The 18,330-nt window shown below is 46.3% G+C and overlaps 1 protein-coding gene across 9 annotated transcripts in view; it reads left to right on the forward strand.

Moving 5' to 3' along the window:
* Positions 1-4,785: 4,785 nt before the first annotated feature.
* Positions 4,786-18,330, forward strand: part of IRF2 (interferon regulatory factor 2) — a 40,791-nt gene continuing 27,246 nt past the window's right edge. For 4 of the 9 annotated variants that reach the window (XM_031607557.2, XM_090138891.1, XM_090138890.1 and 1 more), the window contains exons 1-2: positions 4,786-5,012; positions 9,025-9,206. The gene's annotated coding sequence lies outside the window, so the exon portion shown is untranslated. Of the gene's footprint in view, positions 5,013-9,024; positions 9,207-11,065; positions 14,949-18,330 lie in introns of those variants that run through there. The other 5 variants (XM_090138893.1, XM_031607563.2, XM_090138892.1 and 2 more) reach the window with 3 other exon arrangements.

Here is an 18,330-nt window from a genome sequence, read left to right on the forward strand (position 1 = left end):
GCAGGCTGGCAACAGAGGTGCAGTAGATGAGCTTGGCTTCGGCTATTTCAGCACACACAGAAGGTGGATCCGTTTGTGCCTAGGAAGAATGGGAAGCTGGACGTACAGAAGCTGTCCTGAAGCTCTGGAGGTCGGCCTGGGCAGCTCCAACGCAGGCAGCACTCCTTATACAGCACTTACTCGTCTGTTAATCATTAAACACTGATTAGAAAAGGCAAAACAGCTAAAGCCTCAAAGGTGGTTCTGACTTTGTGGCCTTCCAGTACTTGAAGGGAGCTTACAAGCAGAAGGGGGAGTGACTTTGTACATATTCTGATAATGATAGGGCAAGGGCAAAGCTTTAAACTACAAGAGGGAAAAGCGAGGCTAGACATTAGAGGAAATTCTTTACTCAGAGGGCAGTGAGGCTTATCCACTACTGCCCGGAGCTTTGGGTGCCCCATCCCTGGAGGTGCCCAAGGTTGGATGGGCCCTGGGCAGCCTGAGCTGGTGGGGGGCACCCAGCCCATGGCAGCGGCTGGGGGGGCTTTAAGATCCCTTCCAGTCCAAGTCATTCTATGATTCTATGCCTTGGAAATGGCTCTGTATCTTGTGTGACCATTTTTACTTAAGGTAGAAGAGCATAAAAGTAAACACTTATATTTTGTTTCTTTACAGTTGGCTTCTTTTTTTTCAGGATCACATTCTGCCATCGTCCAGTCTGTGCTGCAGGGTGAGACAGGGATCATGCCAAAGAGGAAAGTCTCAGGCTGTCTGTACGTAGCCCCACAGATGTGTGGGCACAGAGCACAGCTTGGTTTGCCATCAGGAGGCAGACTGAGCCAGAAATGCTTTGAGACTTCAAATTCTTCTCTCTTTACTGCTGGGGGGGTGACAGCTGCTCTGCTGCCCAGCTGAGGTGTGCAGGAGCTATGGAGGCGATGATGAGAGGTGGGGTGTTGGTTAGTCCATGTTGGCCCATCTATCCAGGTGATGCCCTGGGAAGGTGCCACAGCTGGTTTGCTCCCCGTGCCCCTCTGCTCTCCAGTTCAATACCCTAGCATAGAGCTTCCTACTGGAGAGCCTCCAAAGAGGGCTGGGCCCCTGCACCGGGTGTTCCTGTCTGAGCAGGACTGGGGCAGAGGGGCCAGAGGGCCCTGCCCACCTCAGCCATGCTGTGCTTCTGTCATTCCTGCTGTGGGTTGTTATTCTGCCTCTGGTTTCTTTCTGAGCGAATCCCCTAGCGGCTGGGTAAAGCAGCAGCTTAATTAATGAGGGCACCTACCTTTACAGAAAGTGTGAGAGGCTTTGTGCTGCAAAAGAAAAGCTTTATTCTCACACTGGTCTTTTTTTTTTTTTTTTCTTTTTTTTTTTGGCTCATTTTTTTGGCACATGTTGCAAATTGCACTCACTGCTGGCTAGAGAGGACTTTGTTTACAGTGTTGATTAAAAATATCTTGCTCAGAGCACTTTCTTCAGATAATTCAGACATTCCTGCTCTGAAGTCACCCTGAAACATCCTTTCACAATACTAAAATAGCAACAAGATTTTTTTCCATCCTGGAATGGTTTTATGTCATTATTACCAACAACAACAAAGCAGTGCTCCTACCATCTACATTCTTAGCAATCAGATCAGCACAGCTGAAATAACACAAGAGCTGAGGAGCACTCTGTAACTGAGACACCCTTTTCAGGCTCTCAGAGGCAGAGCTGCTGGCCAGCGGCACCCAGCTGAGAGCAGAGGTGTCACACGGGTGAGTTTGCACTGAAATGCCTTAAAAAACCACTCTAAATGCTGTGAATACCGTCGGGGTGGTGCTGCTGGCATGTAGTGCTGAGCAGTTCCCTAAATATTATTAAACTTCAAAAATAAGCTGGATGGCTTATTTACCCTCCAGATCTTCATGGAGTCCCATTTTCAAGGATTTTTTTTTCTTCTGGCCTTCTTCTCATAGAAATCAAGGCCAGGCCAGAACAGTTAATCTTCTGCGAATGGCAGGCAGGGTGCTAATGGAATCAACTGATTCCCCATGGAAGATGATGAATAGCGCAAGCTGCAAACTTTGGCAATTCTGGAGAGAAAATGCTCTGAATATTTGACGCTCTGTGGTTAAATCTTCTGATTTGAACGTTGCCAGGTCTTGCTGAAACAGCAAAGTCAGGAAAGCTAGAACTCTGCTTTTGGGTGGAATGAAGTCATCGTTGGAAACTCCGTGTCAAAAAGCACTCCCGTTACCTTTCAACATTGTGAAAGTATCACAGCAGAAGATTTAACTTCTGGTACATCCCGTGAACATCTCATTGCAGAAGACATGGAGAGGAATGTCATTGTTAATGCCTTTGAGTGAGCCCTGTGGAGATCAGAGGAAGGCAGCGGGAAGAAATGGAAAGAGAGAGCTGAAAATTCTACTGGTTATTGTTCCTCTAGGAAGGCAGCTGTATTTTCTGTGACCAAAAACCATGACTGTTGTTCACAGCCTGCCCACTGTGTGAATAAGTTGTCCTCTAAAAGTGAGATTAAATTAGTGTGATTGTAAGCATTCTTCCCATGGCATCTGCTGATACATCAACTATGGACTTTCATAGCTCACTCATTCAGCAAACAAACTAAGAGTGTACACTGGAAATGCTAACAGCCATAGAGCACTGCAAAACCAGCCCGGCCAGCCTTTCCCTCTGCAGAGTGGGCTGTCGGAGCAGGGCTGGGAGGACTGCAGGCATTCACGGTCGGGCCCTTTGCAACACCTACAACTAAGTGCTTGAGGCAAAACATGTTAAGAAAATACATCCTGCTGAGATGGAGATGCAAAGATCTATGGATACTGTTGCAGCCACAAAAGAGCTTCCAGCCTTTAGAAATCTCTTGCTTAGAAGGCAGCTTGATGCAGAGCCTTTACATTTAATAGCACCTTGTGTTTTTTCCTTCCGTGAGTGTGCTCGGGTGCTTTTTTGATGCCCTGTGACCTCTTAGAGCCTTAAAGCAGGAAATACCACTGTTCAATTAACTGCTGTGCAGAGAGCCTCCTCCTCCTGTCTGCTTTTAACCCGCCACCTGCTAGTTTCGTTTGGTGCTCTCTAGTTCTTACATTAGAAAAGAAAGCAATCAAGTCCCTGCTCTTCTCCACTACTATCTTTACAGCCTAAAAGACCCCAGACTATGCAGTCACTTAGGCACCAGGGGCACTCCACGTTTTCAGTTGTCCTTGCTGCTCTCCCCTGTGCCTTTGCTGCCGCTTTGGGAGGCGGAGGGGCTCCCCGTCGTGCCCTGTTCTGCAGTTCCCCACCAGCTTTGTGACACTTGTTGGAAACATCCAAATAATTTTTGTCAGGACGGTATCTCTGATAAAGCAGATTTTATTCGCGATTGCAATGGCGGGCGTCCCGCAAGCAGGAGCGCACCTATGGACACAAGATGACAGTCTTTATACCCTGTTTTTCCCTTATCCATCCCCCTGCCCTGTTTCCCCATTGGCTGGGTACTCCAGGTTCACAATCTTATCAGTTGACGTTTGTTGATTCGTGTGTTATCTGGTGTAGCCATCCTGTTGTTTCCAAGATGTCTCGGTGCTATTGATATGGTGATTGTCTCCGAAGTCTTCGTTAAACAAAGAGCACCGGGGGGGCGATGATGGCAGGCCTTCAGATGTCTCTTCAGGGCTTCCTCGGCATACCATGCTTTGTTCTCTGGTTTGATCTCGTGCAGGATCTTCTTGCAATGTGTGTGACAAAATATACATATATACACCTATATACAGAGCGTGCATTCCTGGGAAGGTTTGTCTAGAGGATAAGCGATGTAAACTATCAGAGTTCTTCCCCAAGTTAAGTAGAAGGACTCCCAAAAGGAATTATGACAACAGAGTTCATGAAATAAAAATATTATCCAATTCTAATGCAGAAACAACATTTGATTCCCACACACTCGCGGGGCACCCAGGTGACCCTCCCCAGTGTGATGATGACTGAGCGGCTGGGTGGATTCTCACGTTGGTCACACCTGGTGTAGGGACTGCCTCCATCCTGCCTGGGGTCAGCACTGCAGGCTGCGTGCCACCAATTTCCTACGTGGACCTCAAGACTATTAAAAATTCAGCCTGAGTTTCCAGTTAGCTGTTTTGGCTTTGTGGATACAGCTCGCTCACATGAACATGTGTGCAAGAATGCATAGGGAGTGTATAGATGTGCATATATGTAGAATAGGTGTGGATGCCACTCTATCTTTACATAGGACCTTTTGCAATTAAGTAAGTAGTAAGTAATTCCTACGTCCCACCGTGCTCGAGGCCTTTCCCTCATCATTTCTGGACAAAGCCGGGATGATGCACGCAGCCTCCCCTCGGACCTTTGCAGCACGCAGCAGGGCGAGCTCAATTCCGCGAGCCACCTTCGGTCTCCACAGACACCGCGACCAAAGGCGGTTCGCAGAACCTCCCGCAAACCAAGAGCTGAAGCGACGCCGGCTTCTAAGCAGCCGGCCCGGGACTGCCCCCGCTGCGGCAAAGGGAAGCGCGGGGGCCAACACTCCTCCCCGGGCGGAGGGGCCGTGGAGCGGCGCTCTGCGCGGGAGCCACTCGGAGGCACGCACGGCTCTCCCCGCACGGCGGCCGGCCCGCGGCTCCGAACGCCCCGAGGCGAGCGGCGGCCGCCCGTAGGCGCGCGGTGCCCGGCCCCCGCAGGACGGCGGCGCTCCGCACAGGGCCCCGCGGCCGCCCCCGGGGCCGGCGCTGCCGGGCGGGCTGCGGGCGGGCCGGGGCCGAGCCGCGCGATGACGGGCTCCGCAGCCCTGCCCCCGCCGCTGCGCGGCCGCCCGGCCCGGCGGGAGGCGGGGGGATTTCCAAGCGCCGGCGGCTCGCCGCTTCCTCTCCTTGTTTTGCTTTCGATCTGGACCTTTCGCGGCCGAAGCGGAGGGAGTAACTTTTAGTTTTGCTCCCGCGATTATTCAGCGCCTGTTTTCATTTCCATTTCGCGTCCCCTGGCAACGGCGGTAACCTTGAGGAATTATATAAGTGCCGCGAAGACGCGTTGGAAAGGTAAAAGCGCTGATAGCGTTACTTATTTATTTTTTATCGCATCTGATTTTTTGGTTTTGTTTCGCTTTTCCCCCCCTCCCCCGAGATCGCCGCGGAGGCGGTGCGGCGTCCCGCCGGTGCTGCGGGCGGAGCCCGGGCCCGCGAGCGGAGCGGAGCGGAGCGGCACGGAGGCCGCCGGGCCGCCGGTGCGCGGGCGCGTCTCGCCGCGGGGACAAAGGAGCGGGCACGGGAGCACCGAGCGCAGCCCCGCCGCGGGAGGAGGCCGCGGGCCCGGGCGGGGCGCTCGGCGCCTTGCGGGCCGCGCTCGGAGCCCCGCGGCCGCGCGGCGCCCTCGGCCCGGCACTTGTTGCCGCGAACGGCGGCGTGGGCGCGGCCCGGCCGCTGCGGGCCGAGGGGCTGCGGGAAGGCCCGCGGCGGGGGGCGCCGCCCGGCCCCTCCCGGCCGTTACACAAGCGGCGGCCGCGCCTCCCCCCCCACCCTCCGCCGCGGTGACGCCCAGCGGCGGGCGGCGCAACCGCCGCGGCGGCCTCCGCTCGGGCCGCGCCGCCGTCCGCTCCCCGGGCTCCCCGGGCGTGTGCCGCCTCGCTGCCGCCGGGCCCGGGCGGAGCGCACGGCCTCGGCCGGGGTCGCCGAGGATGGTGGTCCGGGCCGAGAGGCCGCGGGGCCCGGGGCCGTTCCCCGGCGATCGGATGGCCTGTAAATATCCAGCGAGGAAACGGGGCTGTGGGAAGCGGGCGCTCGTCTTTTTAGCACGCCATCGGAATGAGCTGCGGGCCGGTATCGGCGGCACCTAACGGCGCTCCCCGCCCGACCCGGCGGGAGAAGCGGCCTTTTGTTTACACGGGGCGCCGTCACTTCGCTCCCGCTCGACTCTTCTGCCCTGCTGGGAGTTCGGCGGCGAGCGAAAGGCCGAAAGCCGGGCGTCTTCCCCGAAGGAAAAAGTTAGGAGCCGGAGTTTTGTTTGCGTGCAGTGAGGAGGGCCGGGTTGCGGCGCCGAGCAAACGGCTGGGATCCAGGCTGCGGGGCTGAAGGACTCTCCCAGCCTTTCCCAGCCGGGTCCCGGCGGTGTTCAGCTCCTTAGCTCCCACCGGACGCGGCGTGCGTTTCAGGCTGAGGTGTTTATACACTGAGCTCCCATAGCGGGATTGTGTCGATTTCATTTTCAGCACCCTGAACGTTGCTCCTGGGTGATATACAGCTGTCACTTGTAGTGCGCTCACATCTGGACAGCGATCTCTTGAACGCTGGAGCTCTTGTAAAGCAGAACCTCCGTTTCTTTAGACAAAATACTTAACGTTTAAAATTACAGTTACTAAATTAGATTTGCATGTAGTATCCTTTGGTAACACCAAAAAAAGAGAGTTGCAAGTAGCAACAAAATTTGAATTCACCCTGGTGCGGAAATGGTGACACAATTATAAAACTAGCACGAGTGGTCTGTGAGGCAGATGGTTTCTGTCTGAATCACAACCTTTCCATGCCACTGGTCCCTTCTGAGGCTTCACTGTCCCATACTGGTATTGTCTCTCAGAGGGATTGCTCCATGTGCCCCCAGCATGCTTCTTGCTGACAAAACTTGGTGTGGTTAGCATGAGTGTGCAGTGAGCCCTTTGGCACGGTATTGCTTCACTGAGACCCTGTGCCATGCGTTTGGCTAGTTATAAGCACAGCCAGGTAAACTTGTGGGGGGGAGCTGGGCATCGCAGCTAGGAGACAGAGGTGTTCAGAGTCATGTTGACACATGTATCTTGGTGATATCTCTGTCAGAATATGGCAAACCAGTCTCTTGGGAAACGCTGCTAGTCAGAGATCATACATGAAAGGGGTAGCAAGGAGGTTTGAGAAGTAAAATAATGCTGTTAGATAGGGGACTAAGGACCTAAATCTCCACTGTACTAAGGACTACAATTGTGTGTGGTGTCAGAGAAGCAGACTTAATGTGTTAGAGAGAACGATGCAGAAGAAGGGTGCTAAGATTCAAGAGGAACTGGAAGTATATTTGGAATAGAAGGAGCCCGCATTGGAAAAATGGGTTTATCTAAATAAATCCATGCTGCCTTAAGCTGAAGTATACATTTATGTATGTGTAATATGTGTGTATAAAAATAAAAGTTTTAAACCAAAACTGGGGGGAAAGCCTGTAGGTGAAGAATACGAAGTTTGCAGTGAGATAACCTCTCACTGGAGGGGGCCATCCCTGGAGCATTAAAACTGCTGTCAATATATCTCCATCATACAGTACTTGGAGCATCAGAAACGGTGGAAGCTCAGATATTGTAGTGACTACAGGTGGCCTAGGGAGGATGGGGTAGCTTCTATGTGCATGAAGTGGGGTGCTGGTTGTTAAGGACTGCCTGTGACAGGAAGTTGCACAGGATCTTGTGAATCGGTGCTCCAGGCCTAAATAGGAAGAGGGTAGATTAAGGCTGCATGGTTCAAGGTGTTGACTGGCTGTCATACATTAAGGTAGAACAGAGAACCGTTGTTGCAGGAGCAGTAAAGCCAGGGGCTACTGTGGTGGTGTTAATTCTCCATAGTAAATCTTCATGAAAGAAGAAAAAATTTCATGAGTACAAGGGTGAGAGGCAGTCAAAAGTGTAAAATACTTGCAGGTGGCATGTAATTCTTCAAAGGCACTGTAACAGAGGCTCAAAGCAGTTGCATGGCATCTGCCAGAAATACCAAAAGAGCTGAAGAAGCCGGAAAACAAAGTGAAGCAGTTCAGCAGAAGTAAAAAGACATCTTTCAGCAAGATAAAGTTTTGTGCTCAGTGAGAAGGATGGAAAAGAATGTAAAATCTGTGTTAAACATAATAAGGTAGGCCAAACAGAGTCATGGAACAAGTTGCTAGAAGCATGAAAACAAACAATAAATCCTCTTTGAAGTGCATCGAAAGCAGGAAGCGTGCTGATAAATGATCCATGTGCAGAAGGAGTGCTCGAGGAAGATAAAGTCGCAACAGAAGACTGAAACAAGGTCTTTGAGTCATGTGCGCTAAGAAGAGTTTTGGGAGATTCTTTTGTTGGAGGCTTTTTACTTTTTTAAGTGAGCGTGTTTGGGGTTTGCTCTCAAATAGGTGTGACTGTATAAGGAGGTATCAGAACAAATTGCTGGAAATGAAGGATGAGGTAGAGGAGGTGACGCTTAAAATGTGGAATTGCTACTGCATTCCCCAATGTGTGTCACTTGTTGCTTAGAGCTGGCCTTGGTGTTCCAGGAATAGAAGGTGACAAATCTCTTGTCAGTTGTTCAAGTTTTCTGCGGAGACGGGGAACTGTAGGGCAGTTGGTTCTGTGTTTGTTTGTTTGCCAGTAGTTAGTGAATGGGATTAGTGAACGGGAGGTATAAATGTGATATCTTGGCAAAGAATAGGCCTGGCTTTTGTTGAGGAGACCTTGTGCGTCACGGGTCTTGTGGGGTTTGTAAAGGTGTTGTTGAGCTGTTGTTGCGGTCTCCTTGATACTGCCCTTCCCCGAGCAGGGCTGGGCTCAGCGTGGGATCAGGTTGCTCTTGGCATGGCCATGGCCAGCCTGCTGGATGGAAGGAGGGTGCTGGTTGCCCCTGCCGCTCAGCGGGTGCAGGAGGGGCTGGGTGGTGGTGCAACAAGTTTGCTCGTTGGATTCGCCCATTGTTCCCTGTAGTCAAACTCCAAAGGCCAAACTGCAAAGCCTGCAGAAGGATCTTGTTATGTTGAAAGCCCAGCTGTAAGACTGCAAATAAAATTCAGTACATACCAATGAAATGTAATGCACATGGAAGGGAATGTAATCTTAACTTTATACACAAAAGGGAAGCTTGAACTGACTGTTTTTACTGGGGGAAAGATCGTAGGACGTAGGTAATCCTATGAAAAAATAAGCTCTGTGCCCTGCAGTGGCTCAGAAAGCAGAAGGTGGGTTTGGAATTATTAGGAAGGAGTAAAACATGGAAAAGTAAGCATCATTGTGCTACCCTAAACCCCTATTGCTCCCCTCTCTGAACAGCATTAACAACTTCTGTTTCCCCATCTCAGAAAGGGTGCAGTGAAACCAGGAGAGCTGCAGAGAAAGGCATTGAGGACAATCAGGTGGATAGAACAGCTTTTGTGAAAGACTGGGGCGCCTCATCTTGGCCAGGAGATGGCTGAGGAGGATATGGGAATGTTCCTTGAAATCATCAGTGTAATGAGAAGAACGAACAGGCAGCAGGGAGCAGGTAAGCACACCCCACAGAAATCAATTGAGAGGCACTCAGTACAGGAGGAGGTGTTTGTGGGGCAGCCCATAAACCCAGCATGCTGTGGGTGCCAGGAGTTTAAGCAGGTTCGCAAGCGATGAGGCAGCCTGTGGGAGAGAAACTTGCCGTGCAGCTTAGCAGTCAGTGCAGGTCAGTTTCAAACTTCGAGCACTGAATATCCACAAACTACAGCAAGTACTGATCAAGAATTCTTTCTGAGAACTAACTGCAGGTAGAGATTTTCTCCATGAGGATAAGCATAAGCCTAAGAAGTGATCCGTTTGTAGGTTGCCTAGAGAAGCGAGACTGTGAGCTGACCTTTGCAACATGAATCTTGTGCCTTAGCTTTTTAGGAAACTTCAGAAAAAAGAACATCTGTTTCCAAGATGCCCCTATTCAATCTATGCTAGTTACACCTGGACTTGTTAACCAGACACAGGCTAAAAGCATCACGCATGCACCTAATGCTGCGTAGGAGTGGTGTTCCAGCAAAATTCTTCAGGAGTTTGAAGGATTAGAACCTCCATTTGTGGACTTCCAGTGCTGAAAGTCCAGATCTGTTTGTAGATAAAGAAGGAGAACTAACCACACGTTACTTGTTTTGTGGGACTCTTACTTATCTCTGTGACTTGTTAAAGACTGACCTTTTAGAACTCAGTTCTTCAAAGGCCTTCAGTAATTGTTATATGGAGGATATAAGCCATAAGGTAGTGTTTACAGAAGTTTTATTATAGCTTGTGCTGCTATAAACTGCGATTAGTGTCAGATGTTTTGTTTTTTGAGATCACAACTGTGAAAGGAAAACAAAAATATCAGTAAACCAAAAACAGATTTATTACTTTGCATATTCCTCACGTAAGAATAACTTTATGGAAAAAAATATTCAGTGTAGTTAAAGAACTTCCTTCTCATTTTCAGATACATTGAATCATTACTTGTGAACATTATGAAGGTTCTTCCTTGCACTGACAATGTGTGAGCTCTCATGTTAAGATTAAAATAGCCAGTAGGAAAAACTAGTATTGATTATAACTGTTATAAATTTAGCATGTTAATAGTTAAGAGTTTAATGCCTACATATTTATAGCTAACATATACAGTTACCCTTTCTGTAATGGCATGATGAATGCATTGTGCAGCACACATGTCTTACTGATAGGTTGTAAACACTTAACTCACTTTTGCAGTTACTGCTGGATATGTTTGCAACATATCAAGGTGTTCGAATGGAGATAAGCTGTGGCAAAAGCACATTGACATTTGTTGCAGTGGATGTTGTCTAACTATTTCTATAGAATTGTTTTCAGTAGCTTTTAAAGACCAACATGCTTAGCACAGGTACAGCACAAAAGAAGGAGGGTTTGCTTACAGCCTGTTGTAAGAAAGTTCTGCTTTCTGGTATGTATGGAGGGATATCTGTGAGTTGAAGGGCTCAGTGAGTGCACAGAAGGCAAAATCTGTGCTGCAGTGTTTCTGTTGTTGGATATGGCTTGATGGCATTACAGGTGAAGCTCTTACAGCATTACCTAAGCAAGATAATGCCTTAATTCATCCATAAGGGGAAGTAGGAATAAGTTTAGGTCTGTGTATGCATTTGATGCGTATGTAGAACACGTGTTTGGTGCATGATATGGGCTTTCTGTCCCCTTAGTGCACTGCTGCTCTTAATCCGAAGATGTTTTGTTGAGTTGTGCAGATGTGCTTTAATTTAACTGAAAGATGAAACAAGTGGAAAGTACAGAACTATTGAATTAAATTCAGCGTGACATATCAGTTTTTAAAAGCAAAATAAGTCAATTCTCTTGCCAAAAGCATTCCAAATTTGTAACAGCGTCTTACGAAATTTATCTAAATTAAAAATAATTCCACAGTTGAAAAAAGGGGAGGATAGGAGGCAAATACTTTAAAGCTGCTGAAATCTTTCCTGCAGGATTTGAAATCCACACGTTGTGATGTTAAAAACGTGAAAGCAAAACTTGAGCATAAAATTGAAACCAAATGTAAACAAAAGTGAAACTGACTCCACTGGTTTTCATTTCCAAGTTGGCAAAAATGAAAGAATAAACACAGAGCGAGGAAGCATGCGAGCTGGACTTCATAAAATTTAATTCCATGTTGTTATTTACTTCATCTGTTGGTAAATTTGACTTCTACAAGACAACACTCTTTTAACTGAATAAAGGAAAGGATTAAGAGCTTTTCCCACTGGTTTTCCAGTTAATGCTTTTCCTATCTGGTTCTCCCTGTGATAACCCTGAGGTGCTCAACTTGGCCCTGTTCTTGTGGGGAAGTCATGTTTGGAAACATTGTAGTAATACTGGCATTGGGACACCTGGAAAACTTGAATGTGTATCCTTCTCATATGCGGAGACACATCTTCATGGACTGTATTGAACAAAGTGTTGATTGGGTTTTGAGGAGGTGTATGAGTGCAAAATGAAGGACTTCAGTTGCAGAGATTGAATTCTCACACACTTGGTGAGTGTTATGTTTGAGTGTATCAGAACTTATTTCTTTGTTCTGGAGATTCAGGATTTGTGAGGGAAGCTGCTGAAGACTGACTTTGTTTAGCTTAATGTTGTTTATCTGGCTCGGAATAGCAATGAAGATGAGTTCAGTGGTCTCACTCTAGCTCTGCAGTATTTTAGGAAGCCTCCAAGATAGAAATAGCTGCTGCAGATCAGGAATTGGGGCTGTCTCATTGCTGTTAGTCTGTGATTGACACAAACATTAGAGGAAGAACATATTTGGTAAGCAATCCCTTTAACCATTCATATCTCAACATGAATGAGTAAAGAAGTTCCTGTATGTCCTGTGGTGGTGGAAAGAGTAACATTTCTATACCAAGTAGGATTACAACATACTGTTTCAGCACGTGTCTTTACTAAGCCTTTATTATTTAGTACTCTTGAAATGGAGACCTTTAAAGTTTACATACAAGAAAGAGACGTTTCTCTCTTAAATTCACCAGTGTCTGCCAGTATCTCTAGAATAACTAACTCGATTTAAGTTATTTTTTGTGCTCACACATCTGCTTCTTTCACGGTGCTATTTTTGTAAGCATAAATAAGTGCATGTGACAGACATGTTTCCAGCTTGCCGTGTGGATGATTCAGAGTATCCCAGCCCCTAAGTCTGTGCCTTCTGTGGTCTGTCCTTAAAGCAAGAGTGCTAAGTAAGTGGCAGAAGTGTGTTTTACTAATCCAAAATAGCATATATTTCTCTTTAATAATTGAATCATCTTAGCCAGACGTTTGGGAGTCGTCCCTTCTGTTGGAAGTGAGGGATAAACTGCTTTCACAAGAGGGCTGGCTTTGGTGCTCGGTGAGAAGTTAGGCAGGAATGGTTTCTGACTTCTGTTCTTGGTTCTGGATGCTGTGCTGGCGATTAGAAGTCAGGGTAGCAAAAAGAAGGTGTGAGTTAGCTATTAACTTTGGTGGTAGAGGCTGCCTTTGCCCAGACAATAAAGCGAAAGCTTTAAGCAAATATTAAATCGTACTTTAGTGTAGTGTGCAAATAGTTTTTGCTGTGTGTTGCAGAACAGTATGTTACACAAACAAGGCTAGCTGTGGGAAACGAGTCAAATCTGAGCAAGGTGGATTACATCAGGTTCAGGTCATGGCCAGTAAATGTGAAAACTCTTCCTTGATCGCATTTCTTGGCGTTAGCTGTCTGAAATAATTTTTCTGCCTCTCTGAGTGCCTTTAAAACATAACCATCTTTTCTGGAGACTTGCCCGATCCTCACAAGCTACCAGTGTGGGAACACTGAGATTAAGGACTTCTGGTTTACAACGGCTGCTTTTCTTACTTGTGGTGTCCTATAAAGCCCTGACCGTGTTATTTAGTCAGAGAAGCGACAGGACACAGGATGAAGACTGCAGGCTTTGAAAAAGATGTTTACAGTGTATAATCCCCATCTTTTAGGTACTTGCATGTATGATTTTGTGTTGCTTTTATAAAGACCAGTGTAGGAAATGTGTGCTCAGCAGATGTTTTAGGGATGTTTCCTGTAAGCCTACTCACAGGGCATTGAGTCTGACAGAGCCAGGGAGGGACTTTAAAAAATGCTGCTGAGCTGCATTAGTATGATAAAAGAAGCGATTCTTGATAATTATTTGAGCCTCAACAGCCTTGTATTTTCATCAGCCTGGAAAATTCCTTATGAATCAGCTGTCAAATGCTGAGTTTTCCTGACAGATTTAAGAATGTGAAGGGTTTGGCCGCAGTGGAGCCACATCAGCTATTGTACGTGGGTGTTCGAGAGTGAATTTGTGTGTGAGCAGTTAATTCCAGATTAGAATTGATTTATTTGGGGATAACTGCTCCCCGATGCAAGGAATTAATTGTTGCCTGACAACCACGCCTGTGATTTTTCCTGTTGTAAACAAGCCCTTTCTAAACTTGTCTGAGTGAAGGACTGATCTACTACTGAAAAAATGACCACTTGGTCTTCTGGCAGCTTTTAGGGGAAAAATCCTGACATATCCCAGGTGCTGATAACAAATCTTGAGCAATCACCAGGCATAAAACAAAGCTTAAGGAGTAAATAAATCAGGTAGAATTTTGGCTGTATTTCAGACTTCTAGAGAAGGTGGCAGGGAAAGAATTGTATGTAATCACATGCCGTTGGCTGCCGTCTGTGTGGACATGCTGTCATCCTGACCACATCTGAAGTTGGCATCTCCGTCCTGAGTCAGGGTGAGACCTGGGAAACAAAAGAGAGAAAAGTAGGAAACAGAGTATTCCTTTAAAGTGAAGCAGTGGCTTTGTGTGCTCACCAGACTTGGGGACATTTGTGGGTGTACAAATGATAGATTATTTTGGTGGCACAGATACTGCAGGGATGATCTTTAAAAATCTATTTGTTAGAAGCCTGGGCCAAGTTCCCAGCTGATGCAGGTCACTGTGTTGCCAAAGAAGCGAATGGGCTCAGCAGCACATATTCATATCTTATGTTGTGTTTGTATTCAGCATAAGAGCCAGTAAAATGGAAACCTTGTTGTAGGTGCTGAGAAGCTGAAGCACTGTTTTATAGCAGCTCAGTGCAGAAGCACAAGTCAGGCACCTGGTTCTGTTGTGTTAAGATTTCTCTGCTTTTCTTTGGTGCAGTTCTAGTCTGCAAATCCAAGGGCTACCTTTAACAATGCCTGAAATCACTACAAAACAACAACTCATGTCTTTGCTGCTGAGGGAAAATAAGCTTTGCATGGAAACCAAAGGAAAGAGTCTGTTTTGATGTGTAATGTCTGAATCCCAGCCAGGACATGTTAACACCCTTTGGGTGGAACAGAAATGCTATAGGGCTGATGAAATATACTCTATACAGTATGACTTCCCATTGTATGTTTTCCTGGCCTTGTTTGTCATGCAGTGTATAATGCTGATTTCAGTACATGTTTGAGGTATTTCTTTCGTTCCATATTTTTTTCTTCTGTAAGGAATGCTTGGGAGTTTTTCCACCCTCCAGCCCTTGAGGACACAAGACTTTTTTTTTTCTTCCACCTTTCTGTATCTTCCTTGCATGCAGCAGCAGCATAAGAGGGGAATGCTGAATGCCCCTCTACTCCATTCAATCACACCTCCCTACAGCCTGAGGTGAGCACCAACAGCCCACGCTGAGAAGGACCTTTGGAAGTTGTGTAGCTGTTGCTGGCACCATCTCACAGATTTCCAGCCATGATCCTGGTGTGGCCTGTGGTTTGGGAGCTGCGGTAAGCAGGTGAATATTTCTCTGTGGTTGCCCTTGATTGCCCTTACTAATGGCCAGGCCAGACCAGGCCATGTGTACCAGTACTGTGGGATCTGTGCCTTACCAGCCTGCCTGTTCTTTAATTGTTGGCTTTCTAGCCTGTCTCGGAGTTTCCTCCTTCCTGCAGGCACCTGAGCAAGTGAGGTACAACCTTCCTTGGCTCTTGTGAGATATTTTTCTTGGTGACTCTCAGGAAGGACATAGCACACTCACACAGACCTTGTTTGCTGCTGCTGCCAAAGTGTTGCTAAAGAGCAGGAAAAGTACTGGCTTTGTAGCAGTGTGGATCAAGAATTATGGCCAGGGGGTGTGGAGCAGTGGGTAGGCTTTAAATGGAAGAGAGCACAAGGCAGAGTTGGGATGTTTGCATTGTCCCTGTTTAGTAGTGTCAGTGTTTGTAGGGAGCAGAATAGAGAGGCAACATTAATGCATGACAAGAAAAGACCAGAAAGGGTATCTGTTTTGCTGTCTCATGAATTTATTCATGAGTCTAACAAGTCTTTTTTAGGGGTTTCCTATGCTTTCTTGCCTTGTATCTCTACTTTACAACTCCAAGAGCTTCAGGGTTTTATTTGGAACTCTTAACCCATGCTCCTGTGACAACGAATATGCTCACTTTTCCTCACTTACTAATGTTACTTTAATTAAGTGTTTTGCTGTAGGTTCCAGTAAAGATAACATGCATTTGCATAATTTGGGATTGTCAGAAAGCAGGCGTGTTAATTCTGCCTTGGCAGCATCAGCAGTAAGGTTTTCTTTGTGCTTTTGGAAGAGGTGAAATACACCCAAGCAGAGGTCTCTTGTAGGATGCGGTTCGACACAGTTCAGATGTCTGAATTCAGTTATGTGTGTTTCTCAAGTACTTCTGACAAGGTCACATTAACAGGTTTTCTTTCTTACCCACAGAAATATCTCTGAATAGGGTGACTTCCAAGCTAGGTTTGCTCAGAGTCCATACACGCAAAATACTATGTGAAGGTAGAGTCCAAGTTGTGATCAAGGGACAGAATTTTGCTTTTAAATGCTGGTCCTCAGAATAAGATCATGTTTCTTTGTATCCCTGAACAGTCTTGGCACGTGGACAAATACAGAACTCAGTTCCCTGAATCCTAAAATTAGTGTATGGTCTCATTTCAGCATGTGTTTGGTCACACAGAGTGATTGATGCTTTTCTGATGTGCACCAGCGTTAGGAAGCAAAGGGAATGCTTTAAAAGATTATCAGCAAAGCACAGATACCAGATTATTATTACTATTATTATTTTAAATATTGTCAGTTCTCTGCTCACAGAGGAAAGAAAAATAGATTCCATGCAATATTCTGCACAAGTCTTCTAGGAAACAGATGTTTTATCATACCTCTGTGGAAAGGCTGTGACCTATGTCGCAAATACACCTCCAAGTGCCTTACCTCACCTTGCCTTCTCACAGCTGTACTTCCATATCCAGATTCTTACTTTGTGATAGGAAAAGAAAGGTTGATTTCTCCGTTGATTTATTTTTTCAATCGTACATTTGTTTTGCTTTCATAGAGATAAGTTAAAAACTGTGCTTGTTGTAGGCATACAGCAGTCTGTAGTCTAGGGATAACCTTTGTGACTTCTCAGCTATCCAGATGCTGTCAGACAGAGCAAAACGGAAGGGAATAGAACATTTTGTGCTGTTCAGACTTACTACATGCTCTACTGTTGCTTTCACTTTCTTTCTACAACTACCCTAATTCTCCTGAGGAGCTCTTCATTCTCAAAGGTTATGCTTTCTATATGTCAGTAGTGTCATTTCCTTGTTATCTAGTATCAAGGAAATTACTAGTATGTCTTAGCATACAGTAGGGAGGGCTACAAGCTGTTTGTAGAACATTGCCAATGAAAATATTTAAAGCTGTGAGGATAGATAGAATGTAACCCAGCTGTCATTTACAGCTTTTCTAATATTTCTGAAAAGGGAAATATCTCTTGAGAATAACTAATCCTTTACAAATATCTCTTTAAAAACAAACAAGTGCTATAGGCGTCCTTCTAAAGAGTCTTACATAAAGAATGTTAAGAAAACACATCTTGCAGAGAAGCACGGAGCTGAAATTCAATAGAACATTATGTTTTGAGGAAGCTGTAGTGACAGCTACTTGCTCAATGCTCTTTGTATCACTGCTCATAAGAGCACTTACACCTGTGCTTCGGTTTTGTACACTGTTGTGCCTCTTTTCCTTCAGCTGTCTTTCTTGAGAGGTTGGCTTGTATGCTTGACCCTAGTTACAATTCCCATGTACAAATTTTCCAATGCTTTGTATAGAAGCTGTGTTGTTGGCTGGCCTCCTCCAGGTTTCTGTGTTTGTAGCTGGGTTGTGCTGTCCAGACTGCAGCAGCTTGTGTTATCTTTCTTCCATAACTCTTTCTCTCTGAGTTGCATCTGTGGGATTCAGACAGTTTATGGCTTATCAGAGAGGAGGTTCTGCTGTGTTTTCATGGTATCTAATTGCAAAAAGAAGAAGTCGGAGCTGACTGCAGAACTAGCACAAACCTTCAAAAGTGGTCAAACTACTATTATTGTACTACTGCAGTATTAGTGCTACAGTACTATTATACATTACTATTCTACTATTATCATTGTGAAGTGCTACTGTACTATTATTATTCCCCACAGACTTACGTCACTGAGTGAAGGGTAATGGCTGTTCTGAAATAATGTCAGTCAATATGTTCCAGCTCCCACAGCTAAGTCAACAGCCCCTGGCTGTGGCTCTCTTTAAGAAAGATGTAGTTGATGAAAATGCAGCAAGAAAAGGGAAATTATATTAACAGAGCTATCAAACTTAATATGTTTCTAAGATGTATGGTTACAAACTGTGGTTCTTGTTGATGTGCTTTCTTGTTAAGAATGGCAAGCGTTGACAAAGTGAATTCCCAGTAGGTAGGCCTACTTTCATGTTTAAATGATTCCTCCTTTTCTTGTAGGATAGAAAAATGTTTTCCTGGGTCCCATCTGCATTAGCAGTTGATTGTGTTTCTTGGCTTTTATTCCTCCCTTCCCCCTACCACAGGACAATTATAAACTAGAAGAAAAAACAGACCGAAATTATTCTCAGTGTCATGCCAGAAAGCTTGACTTCAGCATGGTTCTCTGGAAATGCTGAGCATTTTCCTGAGCTCTCCCTAGAGGGCTGGAGGTCACTACAGCCCAAGTTTGAAGCTGTGGTCTAAAAGCATATTAGCAGTTGTGGATTCTGGGGATGCCACCTGTCCTCTCCAGCTGCTCTCATGCTGGAGTGCACTTCCCTCCCTGCTGGATGGGAGCATTGGTTGAGCTTCAGCCGAATGAACAAACCTTACAGAAAGAGGTGTTGCTTGCAACCC

The sequence above is a fragment of the Phasianus colchicus genome, chromosome 4, assembly GCF_987193195.1.
Source record: "Phasianus colchicus chromosome 4, bPhaCol1.hap1.1, whole genome shotgun sequence".
NCBI classification, from domain to species: Eukaryota; Metazoa; Chordata; class Aves; order Galliformes; family Phasianidae; genus Phasianus; species Phasianus colchicus.